This window comes from Panthera onca, chromosome F1 (assembly GCF_046562875.1).
Source record: "Panthera onca isolate mPanOnc1 chromosome F1, mPanOnc1 haplotype 2, whole genome shotgun sequence".
NCBI lineage: Eukaryota > Metazoa > Chordata > Mammalia > Carnivora > Felidae > Panthera > Panthera onca.
Window position 1 is genome coordinate 63,314,725 of NC_138355.1, and position 21,372 is coordinate 63,336,096.

Here is a 21,372-nt window from a genome sequence, read left to right on the forward strand (position 1 = left end):
TATTTGTTTTTGAGAGACAGAAAAAGCACAAGTTGGGGGGGAGCAGAAGAAGAGGGAGAGAGAGAATCCCATACAGGGTCCACACTGTCAGTACAGAGCCAGATATGAGTCTCAAACCCACAAACCGTAAGAGCTGAAGTCAGATGCTTAACCAACTGAGCCACCCAGGTGCCCCCACCTTGTGACCTTTCTTTTTTTTTTTTTTAATGTTTTATTTATTTTTGAGAGAGAGAGAGAGAACAAGCGGGGGAGGGGGAGAGAGAGAGGGGGCAGAGGATCTGAAGCAGGCTCCATACTGAGAGCATTGAGCCCAACGTGGGGCTCGAACTCACAAATTGTGAGATTATGACCTGAGCCAAAGTCGGACACTCAACCCACTGAGCCACCCAGGTGTCCCAATCTTGTGACCTTCCTTAAACTCTGTGGGCCTCCGTAAATTGTGCGTGACGATATTCATCCATTAGAAATATTGCAGGGAATACATTAGAGGATATCTGTAACATAACTGTCTCACAATAGGCAATAGTACACCATTGTATTGTCTTTCGCCCCAAATCCAAGTTTCATTGTCTGCTCTGTGAAAATGGAGATGGGCCCTTTAAATATTTCCCCTTTGTCAGCTGGCTCACAGTAAAGCTTTTGTCCACAGAGGACGCTAGAAGGACACCGGTAGAGGACGGAGTTTTCCTTCCTAGTTCTTTGTGCTTTCATGGCAGTACCTTGCAGCAAATGCAACTTCCTCAGGGCCTGACCCCCGCAGCATGAAAAGATCTTTCCGAGCCACCTTACGCAGCAAATGGCTTCTCCAGCACCCAGCTTCACAGCACCCCCCTAGTGGTCAGCAGCTCACCCCAGCACCCCCACTCAAGCATCTTCATGAAAGAGCCCTCTGGCAAGGGCACCTCCCATCAGAGGCTTCCCTGCCTTATCCTTTGTGGGATTTCTCAGCAAGTGCTGAGCTGCGTGACCTCCCTGTCGACAACTTCTGCGTGCACCTGAAGGAGAGGTTCTAGCAAAGGCCACCTGCCTGACACCTCAGCGAATTCGTCATTATCCAGTACCCTCTCTGGATCCCAGCTCGAGAGGAGGAGAGAAGGGCATCTTTCCAGAGCACTCTACGACAGCCTAGGGGAATGGCGGTTGCTATCTGCTATCCTATATTCCTTAGAGAACTCTTTGCTTCTTACCAGCCAATCCCCTGTTACAGTTAATAGTATATTTTCCTTGTTCAAGCTCTTGTGTAGTTTCTCTCTCCTGACTGATATAGGTACTCAATTCATATCAGGTGAGCCCTAGACTGGAGAGATTGGCTTGTATAATCTCTTGTATTTCTCTTCCAGTTCCTAGACTTAAAAAAAAAATGTATTCCGTAGCTAGTGTTACTTCTTAGGATAATACAAAGTATAATGCATACATTAGGAATTAGTATCTGGAGACAAAACAATGAAGACCCTGACGTATGACATGTATCCATATTAGCATATGGCCAGATTCAGGTCTAGCAAGAGTCCTTTGGTGATCGGTATCTCCTGTCTGAGGACCTTTGTTCTGCAGTAACGTACTCTCCTACCTTGCTTTCGGAAGCATTATTAGAAAAGAGATTCTATCAAGGAGTTTGTTCTTTTCTGGAATGTCCCCCAATATGGTTTCATGAAAAGGGGTGCGTTAGTTCAGAGATGAGACTGCTTATCACTAGAAAACAAAATGTTCTCAGGACCTCAGAAAAATGCGGTGGAAAATTGTCTGCATTAGTGATTGCTTAGAGAAACAGAACAAGAATGAATAAAGTTTGGATAACAAAGGTCAAAGTGTTAATTGTACCACTAAGCTGGCAGTCGCTTTAATTTCCTGCCAATGGGATATTGTTGAGAAATTTGACTTAAAATTAAAGGCAGTCCCTTTCACAATGACTCACTGGTAATTGGTGCCTTTGAAAAGATGGAACAGGACTTATGACTTGAGGTTTCTTTCTTAATTTGCATTTTTAATTAGATGGGATCTCAAAGGGTTTCTGAGCCTTTTCTCTTTTTGCCTTTTGCATTGTCTTTTTTGGATTGTTGCTCGCAATTAGAATTTGTAACGAATGAGTCGCTGGCATATAAATGTCAACTGTGAGGTAAAATATGGTTACTGAAGGACTGAGCAGGGTTCTGACCATTACTTTTTTAAACGAAAGCACTTTTCGAAAGGTTAGCACATTCCTTCGATGGGAGAGAATTGGTGGGGCTGGCAGAAGGGACGTCTGGATTTCACTCTGGCTCACGTTCGTTCTGTAAACTGTTTTCTCCACGTATGTTTGAGTAATTTCTGAAACACAGCACGCACTCCCACTCCGGAGAACATTTCCTTCTTATTCAAAAGCCTGTGTAGAATCAAGCAGACAAAGTTAACAATCCAGAAGAAGGGAGCTGGACTCGGTCATTCTTCAAAGAGCCTCCCTTGGCCAAATGGTGCGCATCTGGCCAAATCTCGTTTTATGAGACGATTGTAGGAAAATAACCACGGGGCCGATATTTGACCAGCCACAAACCAGTAGACCGCATTTGATCATTGCTAAGTCATTCTATGCGAACTCCTGACCCCGCTCGTTCGTTCCCATTCACAGAGCCCACGTCCTGGGTCGGGTGCTGCGGACGGTGGTGAAGCGGGCCGGCTATCAGAAGGGCAGTAAAGGCACAGCCGGGCCTCCAAGGGGATATTAAAAGGGCATATATCTGCCGCTCTAGGTACAGATCATCTAAGCTCTTTTTAAAGGCTTCTAAGGAAGATGATTCTGCAAACTCCCATGACAACCTATCCAGCCTACTGCCAGGAACCACTTTCTCCCATCCTGCGGAAGCCCCCCATTCTAGGGCTAAGCCATTCTTCTCTGGTTCTGTTCTCGGCTGCGAGAGAAAACAGCTGCTCTTCATCCTGCTTAGGTGAGCCTTTTATAGACTTCAAGACGGTGTCTGCCTTCTGTCTACTTGTGACAGGAAAGAAACTGGGGCTGCCAACCAAGATAACAATAATAATTTTCACTCGGAGATGGAATTATTATTGCTATGGTTACTAGTAAAATTTTTTCCAAAGGGGGAAAAAAAAGACATTTCTTCGGCACTGTGCCTCTGAGAAGAACAAAGTGCTAATAAACCCTGGTTTGTCTGCTTTGTTGATTATTCAGAAACATCAAACGGGAACTGCCCAGAATATGTCCCGCTGCCATTTGGATTCTGGCGGAGAACTTGATGAAACGCAGGTCCTTCTTTCAATTTCTGAGCAAAAGTTCAATGCTCAAACCCAACAGAATCTCCCAGTTTATTAAATCAGGGTAATTTCAAGAGGGGACTTTGAAGGAAGAAGCAAGTAGAGTGTGACTTAGAAGTTACAATTGTCATTAAGAGAAAAGGGATAGGACAGCTTTTCTTTTCCTTTCTTTTCTTTTCTCTTCTTTTCTTTTCCTTTCTCTTCTTTTCTTCTTTCCTTTCCTTTTCTCTTCCCGTCCCTTTTCTTCCCTTTCCTTTCCTTTCCTTTCCTTTCCTTTCCTTTCCTTTCCTCTCCCTCCCTTTCTTTTCACTGAAGAAAACCCCCAGAGAAGTCACAAAATGGTCAGGACGAGCTTATGTGCAGTTAGCTGCCTGGGTCTTGTGCTTTGAAGAATGGTAGGCATGACTAACTGCCTTCCCAAAATCTATCCCCCAGTGGCCAGCCAAGGGCTCACCATTCTCCCATCTGTCGTTTTTCTAGTTTTAGATGGAAAAGTTCAAAATTAAAGTAAAATTGTCTTCTGAGACAAATAAAACACCCAGTCATTATCAGTTCTTGGCTCTCACGCTCTAATGAGTTGGTTAGGCAGGGTGCCTGGGTGACTCCGTCGGTTCAGTGTCCGACCTTGGCTCAGGTCACGAGCTCACAACTCGTGAGTTCAAGCCCGGAGTTGGGCCCTGCACTGACAGCTCAGAGCCTGGAGACTGTTTCAGATTCTGTGTCTCCCTCTCTCTCTGCCCCTCTCCCACTTGTGCTTCTCTCTCTCTCTCTCAAAAATAAATAAATAAACATTTTTTAAAAAGTTGGTTAGGTTAGTTCTAGCCCAGAGCAGGGCTCTGAGAGAACGGATAAGGACAAATGTGTGTGTCCGGGCTGAGGGGTTGGGGAAGAGGGAAGGCTGAGTCAATGCCATGGCACCCTGACCTTAGGATCAAAAGTCTGCTGAGGGCAGAGATGTGGGGGTGAACAGGGACAGCCAGTGGAAACAACCTTACCAACTTCTCAATTTTCATGGCACTTTATACAGAGAGACCACACCCGTTAAAACACCACACCTGTTTTTTTTGTTTTTTGTGTTTTTTTGGTAAACTGAATTAAATGCAATAAGTAGAATGTCAGTAGCAAATATTTTTTGCAAATAATAAAATATATTCTTACACTTTTATTTGTTCATGATTTTTTAAAAAATGACTTATGGTGGCTTAAACAATTAAAGCTTAATATGAAAAAAAGTAAAAGTTAATAAAGAAGGAGAAACAGAGTCTAGTTGAGGAGCAGTAGTTAGCATATGAAAGGTATGTATTTGTTTAGCTTTTATTTTATCGTTTTTTAAATCTTCTCTGAAGTAGGACAATAAAAATAGAGAAGTGTACATGAGACAGAACTAGTGAATTTTTATAAACTAAATATACCACAAACGTGGCACTCAGAGAGACAAACAGGACATTCCTAACACCCCCAGAAAACCTTCCCCTGTTTCCTTCCAGTTACCACCTCACCGCGAGTGTGACCACTCTCCTGGCTTCTGACAGTAGAAGTGATGTTTCCGTTATACTTTATATAACTGGCCTAAAGCTATGTATCTTCCTCCTTTTTTGGTCTAGCCTTTCTTGCTCTTTATGTGAGATTTGTGAGATTCATCAATATTTTATATGTATCTATGAATTATTTCCTTCCATTGCTAATTAACATTCCTTTGTGTGAACAAACAATATATTTCTCGTTCTATTATCAACGGACATCCAGGTAGTGTCCAGGCTGGAGTAGTAAAGGTAACTGCTGTGAACATTCTATTCTCTGACATTCGATGAACGAATGTACTGATTTCTGTTGGTATATACTCTGGAGTAGAATTCTCTGGTCTTTGGGACTGCATATGTTCAGCTTTTCAAATTTCATTTAAAAAAAAAGGCTGCTGGGATTTTGAGCACAACTTCATTAAATCTATAGATTAATTTGGGAAAATTGACACACTGCATTCTCCGATCTCTGAATGGGGTAAACTCATCCATTTAATTCATTTCTCTAGGAATAGTTTGTCTTTTTCAGTGGAGTGGTCTTGTATACCTTTCCCTAGATTTATTTATAAACATTTGATACATTTTGATGTTATATTTTATAATTTGTTCTTTCATATCTTTTGTTGCCAGCATATGACTAATTCTTTTATGTTGGCCTTATATTTGCAACTTGGCTGAATTCGTTTATACGTCTAATAACTTGTTGACTATTTTGGATTTTCTAGATGAATGATCATGCCATCTATGAAAAATGAGAGTTTTATTTCTTTCTTTTCATATGGATGCTTTTTATTTCTTTTCCTGGACTTATTACTATGGCTACTGCCTCCATCAGAATGTTGAATAAAAGCGAGGCGAGCCAGAATTTTTGCCTCATTTCCCAACTCAGGGGTTAAGTTTTCAATATTGTTATTATTGGCATGATATTTGCTACAGGGATTTTTGTAGATTATCACATTAAAGAAGTTCCATTCTGTTCTTTTTTTTGCTGTGAGTTTTTCATGAATGAGTATTGAATTTTGCCAAATGATTTCTCTGCATCTATCAAGATAACGTTTTCTCCCCTGATATGATAGCATTTTCTCCCTTTTTCTATTACTGTTGTCCATTGCACTAATTAATTTTGTAATGTTAAACTGCCTTTCCATGTCTGAAACAATCCCACTTGGCGCTGTTAACCCCCCCCCTTTTATATTTCACTGTATTCTATTTGTTAATATTTTCCAAATGAATTTTGAATCTATATTTATGAGAACTATATTGGGCCATTGATTTTTCTTCCTTGAAGAGTCACTGTCAAACTTGAGAATTAGGTTATGCTCGTATCCAAAAAGATTGGGAAATGTTCCCTCATTCTGTTTCCTGGATGTGTTTGTGCAAGAGTGGTGCTATTTTTTTTTTCTTAAATGTTTGGACAAAAACTTTTCTAGCCTGAAGAATCAGGCATTAACATGTTGGGGGGGTTTTATTGCTGTTATTTTCCATATCAGGTTGTTTTTTTATTTATACCGGGTTTCCATTTGGTGTAGGAGTAGTGAATGCTTTGGGAGTGTTTCTTTAACTTTCAAGGAACCTCTTTTCTTCTGGGCTAATGACAATTCTACCCCCAGGAAACCGGGACCTGCGAGAATCTGTCTCACTTTGGGGGCCATAAAATCAGGAGTAGGGAGTGGGTACAAGGAAGCAGAGAGGAGTGGCCTGCAGAAACACAGAAGGAAGAAGCAGATCCATGGAAGAGAACAGGGACAAGGGACAGAGAGCAATTCCAGATGGCTGTCTGGTACTTGGAGTCAGCTTTTTCCAGAGGCTCCATGGCCCTGGGTTCTGTGAGACATAAGAGATTCCCCTTTCCTGCATAAGCTAGCTCTTGTGGTCATTGTTACTTTTCACCTAAGGAACATTAACAAATACAGCAGCAGAAACTTGAATCCACCAGTTAGGAGAAAGCATTATTGACACATTCTCATCACAGAGGTAGTGAATCGTTAGGGTTGGGTATTGCTATGCAGAATAGACCAACAAAACAACCCTAGCTAAAATAAGATAGAACCTATTTCTGTTTTGGATAAAGTAAATTTAGAGGCAGGAAGTTCAGGGCTCATACGACAGGTCTTCAGTTATCAGGAAACTAAAATCCTTCCTCTGTCTTCTTTGCTACATTTGGCTCAAAATCCCTCCCTCGACATTGCCTCATAGTTCAATTTGGTGGCTGAAGCTCCAGCCTTCATGTTCAAGTTTCAGACCTAAAAGAAGAAAGACAGAAGGGCAGAAAGGAGCTCCAGGCTCCCCCTCAGTTGTATGGTGCTTTCTCAGAAGTTCCTCTGAACTATTCCGTTGACATCTCTATCGCCAGAATACAGTCAACTGACCACTCTTTGCTGGTATAGTGTACTAAAAATGTCTTTTTTACCTGGGACATTGCTAGACCCAAAGATATAGGGGTTCCCTTGGAAAGAAGAATGGGAAAATGGAGGGCAGGTATAGAACTAAACCCCCTGCAAGCCACATGGTACCTTTATGCATATCCACAAGAATATATCTAAAAGCACACGAGTCTGCTCAAGTTAGCGGAACTGGTGATCTATCAAAATTCTCCACAGCAAGTGCCATTAAGCAGGGAGAGGCGGAGAGGCCACTGGATCCATGGCCATTGTCCCTCAGGAAGGGGCTGAGGGAAGCCACAGGCATGAGGTGATAAAAATTTGCTCCCTTGTTCACAACCCAGCAGTTGTGTTAAGGGGCTTAAATTTCCGATCAGCATCATAAATTTCCTTTGAGCTACTTCCTTTGAGATGGATGTCTCTCCTGCTTCCTCCTGTAGAGACGATGTGCGTTGTTTCTCCCAGGAAGCAGGCAAAAGGGGTTAGTTGGCAAACAGCTAAAATAAGTTCTCTAGAGGCTCTTTCAGTCTTAGACCTATGCAGTGTCCCTATGGGGCAATCTGTAGAGGAAATTCATCCTTTTGCAATCGAGCAAGAAGTCAAAGTATCTGGAAGGGTCTCTAGAGCCCCCATGCGTGCTGACCAGAAGCACAAAGGTGAAAAGAGCAGAGGGAACTGGAAGAAGATGCGGAAAGAGTTGAGAAAGAGGGTCACACTCTCAAAAGGGAGCGCCATATTTTTTTAATGTCAGATCCTTGCTGCAAACTGCCGGCAATAAAAAGGAGATACCAGCTCACCTTGGGACGTGCAGATACTTCTGAATTTATGAGAAAGGACATCTGTGGAGCATGAAAAAAACACATTCGAGGCAGACAACAAGATCTGCTGTTGGAAGTTCTCTGGGCTGGGAATTGAGATTTTCCCCGGCTCAGAGTGTGGCTTTCTGCACTTTGTTCAGCCTCTGGAAACATCCTCAGTCCAACCCCACCACTGCTATGCTTTCACTGTGTGAAACCACTCAGGCCTAGGGAGAAAGAAACTGTTTCCTCACTCACCCGAGATGCCCTTTAATCACTGGGATGCTTTCTGGAGTGGTGCTGTGGGCCATATGGTTAATCCCCAGCACTGCTTTTGTTACCAGGTTTAAGTTGGGTTGTATTTTCCCTTATCGCAACTTGTGCACTGGCATGGTTTTCCGGAGGTTATGGTGTTTAAGCATTATTTGTGAAACATGCATAATCTTAATTACATTTCAAGAAAACCTCAGGACTTCTCAGAAGCAGACATGAACTTTGGAAAAGAGAAATAATTGCAATTTTCTCTTCTAGCCGAGTGTCAAAACTTTCTATAATGGATAAACGCACGGGCTCTGGGGTCAGAGCACGTGAATTCAAATCTGAACTCTATCACTTAGCTGCTGTGTGCCTTTGGACAAGATATTTGGTTTCTGTGTCTCTGTTGACATATAGTAGTATTAATGCAAGGATTCAAAGCAGAACTCTCAGGGACGCCTGGGTGGCTCAGTCAGGTAAGCCTCGGACTTCGGCTCCGGTCATGATCTTACGGTTCGTTGAGTCCAAGCCCCTGGTCGGGGTCTGTGCTGACAGCTCAGAGCCTGGAGCCTGCTCCGGACTCTGTGTCTCCTTCTCTCTCTGCCCCTCCCCTGCTCACGTTCTGTGTCCCTCTGCCTCTCAAAAATAAACAAACATTAAAAACAATTAACAATAAAGCTCATTACAAAGCAGAACTCTTAAAACAATGCTGACTCTCTATAAATATCAGCTGTTATTGTGGATTATCAGGATATCATTTACTGCTCAACAAGATCACTGTCCAAATGGGTCTCCTCGAGACCCCCTTACGCCCACCCATCCAGAGAGTGACGCACATTTGATCCACACACTTCTTTAGTTACTATTAAGAATTCCTGGGTAATACTTCCTGTTTTTGATGAGTACCCACACTCCTGACAAGCCCTTTCTCTTACCTGAGAAAAATGTAAAGCTCAATCTTAAGAGACAGTCACAGTGTTACGGGCTGAATGTTTGTGCCTCAAAGGTCACAGGTTGAAGCTTAATTCCCAAGGTGACGGTACTAGGGGGTGAGGCCTTGGGGAGGTCGTGAGGTCATGAGGGTGGATCGATGTCCTCATAAAAGAGGCCTCAGACACCTCTCTTGCCCCTTCTGCCGCTGAGGTCACAGTGAGAAGACAGCCATCTATATACCGGGAAGCAGGCTTGTCGTAGACACTGAATCTGCCAGCACCTTGGTCTTGGACTTTCAGCCCCCAAAACTGTGAGAAATAAATATTGACTGTTTCGGCCTCCTGGTATATGGTATTTTTTTTTTTTTTTACAGAAGCCTGAACAGACTGAGACAAACAATTACTTTTAAGCGCCCATGAGATCCTTTCAGCCTCCCCGATCCCTGGTACTCTTGGCTGTGGCAATGGCCGCCCTGGTTTCATGCCTTACAAGTTGAAGCAGGTTTGTTCATGCCCAGAGCCCTCTGTGCTGCTTCCTTTCACCTCCTGCCTCGGGACTTCTTTGTTGTTGCTGAAACATAAGCCACCAAGAAGCACCAGGTTCACTCCCCAATGAGATGGCCCTGTGTCTAACGGGAGAAGGGAGCCAGCAGGTGGACTCTTCTCCCTTCCTCCACCGAGAGGGAGTATCCTAAGAAGCAACTACTCACGTGGTGCCTCAGGAGATGGTTCCGGGAGACCCAGCAGTCAGTTGGTCAGTTGCCCCTGACACCAAGAGCTTGGACACCCCTCGAATTGCCTCCTCCTGCCCTGTCCTGCCCCATCTTCCCTCCCTTTTGCTTCTGGGGGACTGCACTTTTAATAAAGTGGTAGCACTTAGGCTTTTGACTGATGCTCTGCTTTCTGGGGAACCCAGGCTACAACAAAATCTACAGTTTTTAATTGTAAGTAAGATTGGTTCCTTTTAAAACTACACTCATCTGGCTAAAATGAACAAATCAGAAGACTGTAGATGCTGGCGAGGAGGTGAAGAAACGGGAACCCTCTTGCCCTGTTGGTGGGAATGCAAACTGGTGCAGCCATTCTGGAAAACAGTGTGGAGCTTCCTCAAAAAATTAAAAATAGACCTACCCTATGACCCAGCAGTAGCACTGTTAGGAATTTACCCCAGGGATACAGGAGTGCTGATGCATAGGGGCACTTGTACCCCAATGTTTATAGTAGCACTTTCAACAAAAGCCAAATTATGGGAAGAGCCTAAATGTCCATCAACTGACGAATGGATAAAGAAGTTGTGGTTTATATATACAATGGAATACTACTTGGCAATGAGAAAGAATGAAATCTGGCCATTTGTAGCAACGTGGTTGGAACTGGAGAGTGTTATGCTAAGTGAAGTAAGTCAGGCAGAGAAAGACAGATACCATATGTTTTCACTCTTATGTGGATCCTGAGAAACTTAACAGAAGACCAGGGGGGAGGGGGAGGGGGGAAAAGTTACAGAGGTGGAAGGAGGCAAACCATAAGAGACTCTTAAATACTGAGAACAAACTGAGGGTGGATGGGGGTTGGGGGAGAGGGGAAAGTGGGTGATGGGCATTGAGGAGGGCACCTGTGGGGATGAGCACTGGGTGTTGTATGGAAACCAATTTGACAATAAGTTATATTTAATATAACAAAAATAAAACAACGTATTATTGAATGAAAATGTATGACAAGTTTGTGCAAAATTTTTTCAAAACTGAACCTACCACAGAAGATGTGGGGCTGTCAGAACTTTTACACATTTTTATTGGGAGTATAAATTGGTACAAGCGCTTAGAGAACAGTTTGGTTGAGTCTATTCAAGTTCTGCATGTGTATACCCCAATGCTAGGTGTATACTCTTCCCCCAAATGTATGTATGTGCATAAAAAGATATGTACAAGAATGTTGACAGCAGTATTCTTTGTGACAGCTAAAAATTAGAGCAACCCCTAAATGTCCATGAATAGCAGAATGCATGGATAAATTATTGTCTATTACTATACTGGAATACTCTACAGCAAAGAGAATGCACAAACGGCAGGCAGCATAATGTTGAAAGAAATACAAAATGCTATATGTCATAAGAGTTTATTAATATAACGTCCTGGAACAGTAAAAACTAGTCTATAGCGTTAGGAGTCAGAACAGGATTAACCTTTGGGAGAAGAGTAGGAGATAGCGATTCAGAAGGGGCAAGATGATTGACTTTGAGATCCTGGAAATGTTCTGTTGTTTTGATGTGGGTAATTGTCTTTAAATAATCCAATTGTTCATTGTGATTATTTACTGGTCTTCATATGTATGATTCGTGTACTTTTTAGTATGTGTAGCTGGATAAAAAAGAGTTCTAAGGGGCGCCTGGGTGGCGCAGTCGGTTAAGCGTCCGACTTCAGCCAGGTCACGATCTCGCGGTCCGCGAGTTCGAGCCCCGCGTCAGGCTCTGGGCTGATGGCTCGGAGCCTGGAGCCTGTTTCCAATTCTGTATCTCCCTCTCTGCCCCTCCCCCGTTCATGCTCTGTCTCTCTCTGTCCCAAAAATTAAAAAAAAAAAAAAAAAAAAGAGTTCTAAAATTAAAAAAGAAAATAAAACTACACTCATTTATTTTACATGTGCATATTAGAAGCTCCTGTCCTGTATGATGCATTGATTCTTTAGAGTGGTTTGAATCTTGATACCCATAGATTTCTTCCTTGGAAGTTCCAGAGATGCTTTAAGAGTAATTTTTTCTCGGGGTGCCTGGGTGGCTCAGTTGGTTAAGAGTCCAACTTCAGCTCAGGTCATGATCTCACAGTTCCTGAGTTCGAGCCCTGCATCAGTCTCTCTGCTGTCAGCAAAGAGCCCACCTGGGATCTTTTGTCTCCCTCTCTCTGCTCCTCCCCTGCTCATGCTCACTCTCTCTCTCAAAAATAAACATTTTTTGAATATATTTTTTTCTCTGCAGAAGATGAAGAAATCTTACATACAGAGCCACTCCAGTGTCATAGCCCAGACTAAGGATCCGAGAAGGGTCATCTCCAGTCCTGGCCAAAAGTTATCATCCTTAACCGCATCCAAAATACCTAGCACACTTTCAAGGTTATTTGTCTTCGAGACTTCATCACTTTGCTCTGCCAAGCATCTAACAGTTTCAGATCTATTTCTGCAAAAGACGTTAGGTATGCCTACGTTCTCTACTGCCCTTATGTTAATAGGCTGGGCTACATTTCTTTAATCTCTCTGCCCCCCACCCTCACTCCTTGCAACCAATTCCAGGACCTCCCCCCATCTGCTATCACATAATGCTTTCAGCATTTACACACTGTTATTTATACATACTGAGTGTGACGTGTAATGTGATATGATATGAATTTGACTGAGGTGTATTGGGGCTCCCTAAATAAGCCTCAGCTCAATATTATTCACCAGGAAGCTATTTATTATTGAATTATGTTTATGACTGTATGCCTATATGACAAAACAATACCTGCTAAAAGACCCAGCATGTTTTAATAGCTCTTTACTTTCTCTTCTTTCCCTCCTGCTGCTCTCCTTTCTCATCACACCCATTTTTTCCCCCTCTTACAGGGTGGTTAATTCTTGAGAAAGAGAGCACCCCTATTTCTCCTCTCTCTGGATTTGTCCTGCCTTTCCTTTAGTGACGGGAACAAATTTGCAATGATGTGGGAGAATAGTTTGATGTACCGCCCTACCACCTTCCTTGGTATGTAATCCTCCCACCTTCCTCCCTCCCCGACTCAGACAGCAGTGAAGTATTCTTTACTCCCCACCCAGGATGCAAAAGGGCAAGGAAAAAGGGAGAAAAGTTCAAGTTAGGCTTTGGTTCTCTTAAATAGATACTGTGTTATGGACCGAGAGTCCTCAAAATTTCTAGGTTGAAATCCTAACTCCCAATGTGATGAAAGTAGTGGGGCCTTCAGGAGGTGACTAGATTTTGAGGGCGGAGACCTCATGAGTGGGATTAGTCCCTTATAAAAGAGACCCTGGAGAGCTCCTTCACCCCTCCTGCCATACAAGGACACGGTCTGTGAACAAGGAAGTAAGCTCTCACCAGACACCGATTCGCCAGCACGTTGGTCTTAGAATTCCTAGCTTCCAGAAGAGTGAGAAATAAATGTTTGTTGTTTATAAGCTGCCTACACTGTAGTAGTTTGTTATAGAAGCCTGAACAAATGAAGACATACCTTTCAAATTCATTATTTGGGGGGCGGGGGGAAGATGTAGGATGTTGAATTCTGGGAAACTGGCTTTTCAGGAATAAAAGTAAGATCCTTAAAGCTATAGGGAATAAAAATTATGTCTATCAATTGATTTAAAAGACATATGGAACCTACTTGCCCTCATAGAGGACACCTAATGTCCTTGGGAAGACAGCGGGGAGCCAGAGAGGAGGACAGAATTAGACATTACTCTAGGTCCTTAGGAAGCATCTCTGCATCCCATTCACCCCTACTCTTTCTCCTCAGGATGTGAAGTCACACCCCTTAAAAGCTTTCTTCAAGTGCCCAACTGCCATAGTAGAGGAAGAAGAAGAAGAAGAAGAAGAAGAAGAAGAAGAAGAAGAAGAAGAAGAAGAGGAGGAGAAGGAAGAAGAGAGGACTCTGCAATCACCTTATCAATTTTCCTGTGATCCCATAGTAGTTTGGAACAATAATTGATGTTGTCTTAGATGCTTCTTGAGAGAATCTTTGAAGTAGCATAAAGAGAGTCAGCAGACCTGAAGAGGCCTTGTGGTTGGGTTCTGGGGAGGCTATGGCATGCCTCCCACGGACCAAAGACAAGATCAAACACCACCATGGATGCCAGGGGAGGTTATAGATGCCGTGGACTAGGTGAGTGGTCTGAGGAACCGTAGCCACTGTGTATATTAATTGGAATTATTAAAAAGGAGCGTGCTTCAAAGGCTTATGATGGGTTGAAGAGCTATTAAGTGCCCAAGATGGTCATTCTCACTGAACATTGAAACTTTAGCAGATCTATCGTGGGGCTAGAGGCTAAGTTCCCTTCTCTTATTTTCTTGGAGTCCCCTCAACCATCTAGTATGTCACCCACACCCACCATTTACAGCCAGCACCATAATAGAAATAGGTAGAGAAGTCACTGGCCTTAAGGAATTTAGAATCCCCTGTTTAACAGCTCACCTTTCCCTTGCTAGAAGACTGTGTGCTGTCTCTCCATGGTGCCTCTCTTCAGCTTATTCTTCTGTAAAAGGAGAGAATAATATTTGCATCCTATTTATAGAAAGATGGAAATAAATTAGGTGAGCATATGGGCTGTAATGGACTCTGAGTTCTTTGGGAAAAGTTGCTGACCAAGGACAATACACTTTTTTTTAACTGACCATTGCACATAGAAACAGTTCTTTAACACCACAGTGTCCTTCCTTTTTTTTTCCTACAAGATGTCATGTCATGTCTTTGCAAGACTTCCAGTGAACAGGAGGGCTCATCAATTTCAACCTAAAGCTATTAAAATGTTACTTTGTTAGCAATAATTAAGGTGTGCAGCCAGGGCTCCCTATAGATCACACTTGAAGGCACAGTCATATTTTTCTCCTATTGCTCCTCAGGTGTCTTAAATTGTCAGGTAGTCAGGGGAGGGGGGGTAACTGGGAGCTGGGCAGGAAAGGAGAGAGGGACGAAGATGATTGCCTTACAAATAAAGGTAGAAACCATAAGAATCTTTTTCGTTGAGCCAACCTTCTCATAAGAGTTGTCTAAGACATTTTTTTCAGGTTTAATCTGTTGAAATGCTTCTAATAAAAATCTGTCTGATCAAAAACATTTCTTAATTAGACTTTTTAAGTCATCAAAGGCTCTCACTAAAATATCCCTTTGACTTTGGCTGACAACATATCTGACAGGCTATGAATTCTATAGCAATGGCACCAAGAAACATCACGTCCTCTCCACCATGTTTTATTCGTGAGCTTGCTTTCTTCCACGGAATGAATCTTCAGCTGTACAAGAAAACGCTGCTTGTTGGCTGTTTTCTTTCTGTGCTCTTGGCCAGCCCACTCCACCCTGTCTTCTGACATTCCAGAAAGATCATAGTCCCTTGGAGGTTTGTCAAAGTAATTTTCCTATAGAAAAATTAGCTTGCACAAATTTTGAGGACATAGGGTATGGAAGGGAAGGCTAATGGAAGTTTGGACCTCAAGCCATGGGCAAGCACCAGAAGCAAAAGAGACTTGGACTTTGAAGCCTGATGAATAGAGCTAGCTGTCTAGTATGGGTGAAAATGCATTCTTACGTTTTTTTTTTTGTTTTTTTTTTTTTTTAATTTTTTCCCAACGTTTTTTATTTATTTTTGGGACAGAGAGAGACAGAGCATGAACGGGGGAGGGGCAGAGAGAGAGGGAGACACAGAATCGGAAACAGGCTCCAGGCTCCGAGCCATCAGCCCAGAGCCTGACGCGGGGCTCGAACTCACGGACCGCGGGGCTCGAACTCACGGACCGCGAGATCGTGACCTGGCTGAAGTCGGACGCTTAACCGACTGCGCCACCCAGGCGCCCCCTTACGTTTTTGGCACTCACCCTGCCTGGGTCCATAAGGACTGTAAAGTATTTACCACCCTGTGCATTGGAAAGGTTTTTGATCACAAAAGAGATCCAGAGCCTGCTTTTATGAACTGATGGTCTAGAAGTTTGATGCAGTGGAAATAGCTTCAAACTTGGAGATGAGAGACCTAGGTTTTATCAATTATGTGACTTTGACCTCAACATCTAAAGACTTTCTTTCTTTCCGATGAAGGAGTCAAATGGAGACACCTCCTACCTCTGAGTATTGTTATGAGGTGAAAGAACATTATAGACAATAAAGTGCTACACCAATGTTGTTTTTGCTGAGTTCTTTAGTAGACTGGATTCCTGACCCCAATTCTTCACCCTTCCCTGGATCCATGACCTTGGTCATAAGTATCACTTTGGCAATGGAATGTGGACATATACTCTATCAGTGGCCAATTCCTCACCTAAGCCTTAAGAAAGGTTGCACATTTCTGCCCTCCCTCTTGTGCCTCTGCCATTGTCCTATCTAGCTGATGGTCCAAGAAGGATGAGAGATCTAATCTGCAAATTAGAGCAATGGTTCTTGAACTTTAGCATCAGAATCACCTGGAAAGCTCATTAAAACACAGATTGGTTCAGTTGTTCTCAGAAGTAACTAACTTCCTTTCTCCCTCCCTTTCTCTCTTCCTTCCTTCCTTCCTTCCTTCCTTCCTTCCTTCCTTCCTTCTCTATTTTTCTTTCTTTCTCTTTTTCTGTTTTTTCCTTCCTTCCTTTCTTCCTTCCTTCTTTCCTTCCTTCCTTCCTTCTTTCCTTCCTTACCTTTCTCTCTTTCTGTCTGTCTTTTCCTTCCTTCCTTCTTCCTTCCTTCCTTCCTTCCTTCCTTCCTTCCTTCTCTATCTTTCTCTCTTTCTGTCTGTCTTTTCCTCCCTCCCTCCCTCCCTTCCTTCTTTCCTTCCTTCCTTCCTTCTCTTTCTGTCTTTCTCTCTTTCTGTCTGTATTTTCCTTCCTTCCTTCCTTCCTTCCTTCCTTCCTTCCTTCCTTCTTTCCTTCCTTCCTCCCTTCCTCCCTCCCTCCCTTCTATCATCCTCCCTTCTTTCCATCCTTCATTTCTTCCTCCTTTTCTACCCCACTCCCAGTGTGTATCACAGGTCATATTATGTTCTAAAACAGTCCAAAAAGAGCAACTCCAGCCCATCCCCAAATGCAACTGAATTTAAAATTCACTGTCAAACCTGTTTCTAAAGACCAGAGCAACTGAGCCCAGCCTGTATCAGCCAACCTCCGGACAGCCTGAGGAGAGGTGAGCAACATAAATGCTTATTGCTGCACGTCCCTGAGATCCTGTGGTTGTTACACAGCAATAGCTGACCAATGTAAGTAATTGCTCAGACAGATTGCGAATTACAGAATATATGTTTGTCTTTTCAGCAACACGGCTTCTCAAAGAGAGGTAAGTGACAGCTGCTGAATCATGAGGAGGCTGCAGGACAGTCTTTAAAATGCCATCTATCAGTGATCTTTCCCAGGGAAACCCCAACATTTCTGCACCCCAACATTTCTGCACCCCAAGATTTCTCAAGTTTTCCCCCACTCCTTTCCGCTCCCGACTCTATCTCCCTGCTCTAAGTGATCCTGGGAACTCATGAAACATGTCTCAGAAGCAGGTTGAAGATGAACTCTAAACACAGCCATACTAGTCACCAATGGAGTGAGCTTCTCCTATTGGTCTATTTTAGAACACAATGTGACCTACAATCCAGAGATGATGCACATACTGAGAGAGACGAGGGAGGGAAAGAGGAAGGATGAACTTGCAGAGCCCCTTGGAGTCTGATGAACTCTCTCGTTCAATGACCCACAGATGCAGTTTTTACAAACCTCCCTGAGTGTCTGCTTGGGGGACAAGGGGGACCAAAGGACTGCATCTGTCCCTCTAGCTCCATTTTGTGTTTGATAACTGTTCATCCAGTGGGCACAGGGAACAGATAACGTCCCCCTCCATATGATAAGCTCCTCAAGGGTAGGGATCTTTGTGTTGTTCACTGACATAACTCAAAAACCCACAGAAGTGCTGGTGTACTGGGCATTCAATAACTATTTTTTGAATTGAAAATGAATTGCATTGCCTGGAGGCCATGCTATGGACAATATCTGGGAGCAGCATGTTGCCGGGCAGATGGGCCACCCCTGCCGTCCCCAGCAAGCCGGTCACGCTGGCTCTCAGTTCCCAGTACCCACCCCCCTGCAGTACTATGGCACCCGATCACAGGAGCCACGTGTTCCATTTACTATATTTAGCGACTTCTTTCTCTCTTAAATCCTTTTCATTAACTGGCTCATTTCCCACTCAGCTTCATTTCCTTTAAGTCTACACCCCTCCATTGTTTCTCACCATAATACCATTATCTCTTGGCCATTCTGGAGTTTTTTGCTGTTTATAGGAATATTTAGTTTGCTCTTTTCAACAACATCACAGTGGAGATGTTATAGAAATTTTACACCTTTGGAAACTGAGGCACAGAGAAGATGAGTAATTTGCAGGATGAAGGGGAGACTTGAATTCCCCGAGAGGACCGTCCTCCCCACCGCTCCATGATGCCTGGAGGGTGTTTGGTGCCTTTCTGAGCCAGCGTTAGATGCAGGCAGTGAATCCAGTAAAGCCTATCTAGGTGTCTAGGACTATGATGTGGAATGCTAACTCCTGTATTCCATCAGGGCAACGAGAAATTCACAGACTTCTAGACGACTCTGCAACCTGCAAAGCACCTTCATGCCCACAGTCTCGTTTGAGAGTGAAGGACTCTCCCTGGTTCGGGTGATGCCTTTTCTTGGTAGATTTCCTGCAGTTCTGTAAGGGAAAAAAAAACACGCCCAGCATCAGCGTGATAAATAATGTTCTATCGATGCAGCCGCTTTCCCAGGACAGCAACCCCTCGCACTGAGCTGAGCTGTGGCCCTGAAGAAGCCAAGATGATTCTCTGGGTCTCAAATTGATGTCTGGAAGTGGGATCATGGAAAATGGAGCCAGAGGAAGGAGGAAGAGGCAGCGAGAATGGGACATCTCCTCACCACGGAGGCAAATGCTGACGGGAGCACGCACAGTAAAATATTTTACTACGAAGCAGAATTACTCCAAAGACTGATGGGCCCGCTCGCGAGACCCACTCACATTTATGAAGGTCATAAGTTACAGACGCCCAGCCCGCTCGCAGGAGCACAGCCGTCACCTTTTATGGGTGAAACTTCCTGCAATATATTAAACTCTCCAGAAAACAGACAAGGGGTTTATGGCAAACGATAACTTTAATGCCTAGAAACCATTCGGTGATTTGGGGAGGATTATTAGTAACAAGGGCAAGATGCTGAGTCGTTTCCAGGCACCAGGCCCTGGCTCTCCTGCCGGCTCAAGCCAACCCTCTCTTCTCTGCATCCCAACCAGAAACGTGGACCCCGAGTCGCACCCGGGGTGAGAGGGAGCGTGAGTAGGAAGTGTGCTGAGGAGGGCGGACTGTTATGGGCTGAAAAGAATTATATTTGAGGAGAAGAAGTGCCTGATGGGAATCCTTAGGTTGCAGCCCAGACTGTCGCCGGAGATCTATACAGGACGGGTGGCCAGGAGACAGCTACGATCACTGCCGCTTGTTACAAGTGATAAGGAGGTACCTGTCTGTGCTCCCCACGCTTGGAGGAAGTCGTAGAAAGGCCAAGGATCGCATCATCTTAAATGCTTTGCCCTATGTGATTTAGAGGAATCTGAGAAAGTCCTCCCCATCAAAGTCCTATCCCTCTGACTCGGTTTATTCCATGCCTGGCTCACAAAAGCATGGAACTGTGAGCCAATGGATACTGTCAGTCGGCAGAGGGGTCGCAGGAAGCTGGGCCAGCAGATCTGAGCACCTTGGTGTCGGCGAAAGTGTCCAATGCAGGGAGTCAGATGGGCAGCTCCTTCCCGCACGAGACATCCGTCCCGCGGTCGGGGTCGAGAGGGGCCAGAGCACTGGAGGAGGAGTCGGGTGTGTTTGAAATCACAGCCTGGGACTGCAGACATGTCACTGCTCCTGTGGGGACCTCAGTTCTATGGTTTGTAAAAGAAGTGGGTACGATGCTCCCATGGAGTCCTTTGTCTTCATAGCCTCTGACTGTGGCTTCTTCCCTGGGCTCCGGCTGAACACGTCCCAGCGGCACTCAAATGATATTTAGTTCTCCAAATGGTACTTAGACTTTTTTGTTTTCCCCATGGACCTGCTCTTCAAAAGCACGTTCAGATCATTCTTAGTGGCTGAGCATCAAGTTTCTTAATTGCAGAAAAGGGAAGGAAAAGAAAGGAGAAAAGCAGAAAGTGTTCCACAGTGAGAATACAGGGCCCTGGATTGTAGTTCTCACGGAGCCCTGAACGGCGTGCATACCTTCCCACACTGAACTTGCATTTCTTCCTCTATAAACTCAACGGGACCAGGGGCACCCGGGTGGCTCAGTCGGTTGAGCGGCCGACTTCGGCTCAGGTCATGATCTTAGAGTCCGTGAGTTCGAGCCCCGTGTCAGGCTCTGTCCTGACAGCTCAGAGCCTGGAACCTGCTTCGGATTCTGTGTCTCCCTCTCTCTCTGCCCCTCCCCTGCTCATGCTCTCTCTCCTCTCTCTCTCTCTCAAAAGTAAATAAACACTAAAAATTTTTTTAAATAAAACAAAAAAACAAACCCAATAGGACCAGATAATAATTGCTTGCATTTATGACTGCTTCCTATGTACCAGCCACTATCCTAAGTGCTTCACACGCACAAATGCATTTAATCCTCACAATTCTATGGGGTAGAGATTATTGTTACACCTACGTTACAGATGGGGAGATCAAGGCACATAGAGGCTAGTAACTTGTCCAAGGTCTTACAGGGAGGAAGCGGCAGAGCTGAGATTTAAAACTCAAGCAGTCTGTCTTTGGAATCTAACTTTATGCAGCTGTGATTCTTTTTTGAAGCTGAATAAAAGTTCTAAGGAAACAGCAAACCTTTCACAATTTTCAGGAACCTTCGGATGGGGTCCATTTCACCTAACTCTGACCATATGGAGACAGGCGGACCCTCTGCACTAGCTCAGCAGGTTCACAAGCACGTGTGTCCAAATGTGTCATCCGTGAAGCTTCTAGAACATTCAGCTTCCAGACCTTCTTGTACGGATTGTGATCTCACAGTTACGGGCAAGTCCCAGGATGCCGTATTTGTATCCGATGTCAGAGGATGTCGTTGGAGGACCATGACTTTCTAAGAAACACTGCTCTAAAGTATCACAGGGTATTTTCGGAGGCTCTTTCAGGAGTAAGGGACAGGTGAATGGGTAGACAGAGGAACGTCTTTGAAGAGCTCACCATCCTGTTAGAGAGAAAACCCAGCACAGAGATGTTACGATGACAAGGTGGCCTGGGATATTTTCACCTTCCCCACCGGCCTGTGACTCTTTTCCACCCATCCACATACAACTCAAGTTCCATTTTGAGTACTTTGGGACAAGGGTAGCCTCTCTGTTCCCAGGACGTTCGGCTCTCAGCACCGTCCTGGGCCTCACCGGCAGCTCCGGGACCAGAGTTCAGGGGCGGGGTAGACATGAAGCCCGCTCTACTGCTTTCGCCACCTGTGAGGGCAAGAGAAAAGGGCCACTGCAAAGCCATTTGCACCCCGAGCGGCAGCCTTTAGCCAGGGTGGGTGCTTCCTGGT

General features: G+C 44.3%; 1 long non-coding RNA gene across 2 annotated transcripts; it reads right to left on the reverse strand.

Annotated features, from left to right (window-relative positions):
- Nucleotides 1–1,774: 1,774 nt before the first annotated feature.
- On the reverse strand, nucleotides 1,775–20,784 carry LOC132686581 (uncharacterized). Of its 2 annotated transcripts, none has more exons than XR_009613782.3 (3): nucleotides 20,497–20,784; nucleotides 14,297–14,386; nucleotides 1,775–2,362 (listed from the first exon to the last, which is right to left on the reverse strand). It is a non-coding gene; the product is annotated as an uncharacterized LOC132686581 (long non-coding RNA). The 2 variants fall into 2 exon arrangements; XR_009613781.3 differs by having other exon boundaries at nucleotides 1,779–2,362; nucleotides 20,670–20,784.
- Between the last annotated feature and the right edge of the window lie 588 nt (nucleotides 20,785–21,372).